The sequence below is a fragment of the Pseudorca crassidens genome, chromosome 5 (assembly GCF_039906515.1).
Source record: "Pseudorca crassidens isolate mPseCra1 chromosome 5, mPseCra1.hap1, whole genome shotgun sequence".
NCBI classification, from domain to species: Eukaryota; Metazoa; Chordata; class Mammalia; order Artiodactyla; family Delphinidae; genus Pseudorca; species Pseudorca crassidens.
In genome coordinates, this window is record NC_090300.1 from 99,557,505 (window position 1) to 99,561,155 (window position 3,651).

Here is a 3,651-nt window from a genome sequence, read left to right on the forward strand (position 1 = left end):
CAATAATTTTCAAAGCCCGTTTAGGATTTTTGTAACCTTCTCATCAACCTTGGAAAGGAATCTTTTTTCTAAAGCCTTGTAAATTATTTATTTCATACTCAGAGTGCTAAAGGTTTTTACCAGGCAGCAGAACAGACTTATAGTCATTCAGACCACATTTTATTTCAATAATTCAGCTATTATTTTCCATGTGATCAACTGTTAAGTGTAAACCATCTTTTCTAGAGAGTTCGTGGGTGACCAATTGCAATGCATTTTGTGGTGAGAAGTTGTATTATTTCAAATATCCTCTGTAATCCTTTACTACGATTAAACGCTTATTCGTGATATAGGTAAATAAATTGATTCCAAAAATTTCTGCCTGTAAATAGAAGCTTATAGTGAGTGTCTTCTTTTGCTTCTGAGATTTTATACAGCTGACACATATGCCATGAATGTAACTCAGATTCTGCTATCTCTTCTCTTACTCCTGGTGAAATCATTATGCCCTCAGTTGATATTTCTCACTTTCCCTTTCATAAAACCACAGTGAATCCTTTTTGTATACCTCCTACATAACAAAATCTTCAATAATCAAATAGGTTCAATTTTGTCATGATTTCAATACGATGAGCTGCATTTACAGTTGTTCTGGACATAACACACCTACCTGGAATATACTCAGCTTGGATTCTACATTCATTTTTAATTCAATTTTAAACTCCAATTTTTTTTCCCTTGCCATAATTCTAAAACTGGATGCTAATCTTTAGTGCTTTGTTTACAGTTAGGTTCATACAACTTACCTGTCATTTTATATAATCATTTTAATCCAATTAAATCACAAAGCAGATATGCCACCTATAAACCTATTGGTCCCCAGGCAAAAGGAGACAAGGAAAAATTCTCCTTCCTCTGCAAACTATGTAAGTCATCATCAAATATAGCTCTTCAGAATGTTAGCCCTGGGACCATATAGCCATGATATTCATAGGGATATATTGAGAGGAACATAAGAAGGAAGAGATAGAACCAAAGACACTGAATTTGCCACAGAATGCCTCCTTGGCCTCTTCTTCTGCCACAGTCTTCAGTTGGTATTTCAATAAACAACATGTAAGGATATAGAGGGAAAATACAGGTCTGGGCTTGATGCACAACAAAAATGCAACTGTGGTGGTAACTGAGCAATTCCCTGAGTGCCTAATGACTTAGACAACAGAGGAGGCTGCTAAAGGTAAATCTTCCCCAAAAGCACTCCCCTAAACCTCACCCAGGTTATCCAGTGGTCGATAAAATCTGCTATAAATGGCACCAGCTGCATGATATGTGCTTCTACATTCCATAAGACATCATAAGAATCTTGGCTCACTTAATTATAATTTCTAATTTGTTAAAATATAATAATTAATTTTTAAAATCTATATCCTACACTCTGTGAATGTCGAAATTAAGAATAAGTAAATTTAATTATTGAATGGCTGGTAAAAATCCGAAACAAATTTTATAGTAAATTTTGTGTTTGTCTGTTTATTTGACCAGCTATACTTTCTAATGTTTTCAGTGATATTCAACAACTTCCATATGCACAGACACTATTAAAAACTAGAAGGCCTTAAGCATTTTCCCAGCTTTTACTAAATACTAAAATATAATGTCTTTGTGACTTTTGTCCAATTTAAGAAAGACTAGTATATTTTAGATATATCTAATATCTAATAGGAAAAGTTATGGATTTAATTACTTGGTGGAGCTGATAAGTAGTTATGTATTTATCTTGAGTTAATCATTTTGAATTGGGCTGTGATTGAAATAAATGTATTATATATATATATCAGCTCTGATGTGGCATTGATGAATGTGGCCAACTCAGAGAATCTGTTCCCTTACTTCTTTTCCCTCCTTCCTCTTCCTCCACCTCCTCATCCTCTTCTGCTTCTTTCTCCTCCTCCTCTTTCTTCTTCTTTCTTTTTATAACAACACTTTAAAAATGTAAAAAACATTCTTAGCTTGTTAGCCATACAAAAACAACCCACAGACCACACTTGTCTTGCCAACATGAGCTGTAGTTTGCTGACCCCTATATCAGACCATGACTGCTTCAATTTAATGTTTTTCTTCCTCCATAAGAAGCTGATAAATACTTAAATGGAGAGGCTAATACTGTCTATTGTTATCATGAAATAATTTCTTATATTTTAGGTGAGTAGGAAAATATTTTCAACAGTTATAACGCATGAATATGTCCAGAAAAATTCAATTAAACTATTTCTTCATCATTTACCTCATAGGACATTCTTATGTTACTTCTGTTAATTGAGAATTCTATAGAAAGCTTTTGTGTTCATTTGACCATTCTATAGAGAGTTTACATACACTATATTCACAGACCAGATGATTATGAAATTTTTTTTTCTAATATTTTATTCTTCACCCAGCACAGTGAAAGGTACTGGGAATATCTGGATAAATATAACCTAGTTTCTGCTTTTAAAGACTTCACAGAATAGTAGGAAGGAGAGACAGGTAAATAATTAAAATACTTAAGCTAAATAATTTGAAATTTGAGCAAAACTTAGATTTATTTCCAAGTAGAATGAAGAAGTAACAGATATTTATCTAGGACCCTGGAAAGACATGTGACCTGGACACACATGTTTGAGACTTGTCGGCATATGTAGTGACCTGAAAATTTATGCATACACAAGACCCTGTAAGAAGAACATAGAGAGAGAGAGAGAGAAATGGCTGGAGGAACAGCAGTACCAGCAGTCAGTAAACAGAAAAGAAGTGGTACAAAGGAAACTTTGTGAGAAAGGATTGCAAAGAAGTCAAGAAGTTCAAAGGCTTCAGGGAGCTCAGCTAAGATAGGACTGGAAAGTAGCATTGGAGTTTGCAATTTGGGAGCCATCTGAGTGAGAAGACTTTGGGGAACGGTCAGTTTTAACTGTGAGGCATTGCATTAAGATAGTGACTCTCACATGATAATCGGCTAGGGAGTATTTTTCAAAATTGAAGTACCTCCTTCCCAAAGGAAATGTCAAAATGCAATATGCCAGAAGAAATGTGTGTTTTAAAATAAGCTTTCTGTTGTTCTGATAACTTCCCTCCTCACAAGCTGAAAATTAATGGGAAGTGAAGGACTTGAGATAGCAAGTGTATCTTATTTTCCAAGAACAAAGGCTTTGTTAGAGAGAAAAGGGATCAAACCATAATGAAAAGGAAAGATGGGCTGTAGGAAGAGCTTGCTTTGTTATTCTTTAGGGTGAGAAAGATTGGAGAATGTTACAGACCAAGAGCTAGTAAAAAAGGACAGAAGCTAAAGATAAATGGCAGAGGAAAGGACTCAATATCTTGCCATGTCCCTAAGGCAGTGAGAAATGACAGGATCCAGAGTAAAGGCAGAAGCACATATAGAGAGATTTTCATACACAAGACGGTTTGTTAAGGAAAATTTGTGCCAAAAAAATACTTCTATACAGTTTCAATACTAATTTCCTCCACTTTAAGTTATATCTGTATTTGAGGAAGAAATAAAACAAAAGCATGGGAGGGGACAAAAATCTGATTACAGGCTGATCTGTATAATGGATTTCTATCCATTATTTATCACTAGATTACAGCATTTTAGGATCATAAGGGGAAAGAGGTACTATTGGTTTCATTTGAAAG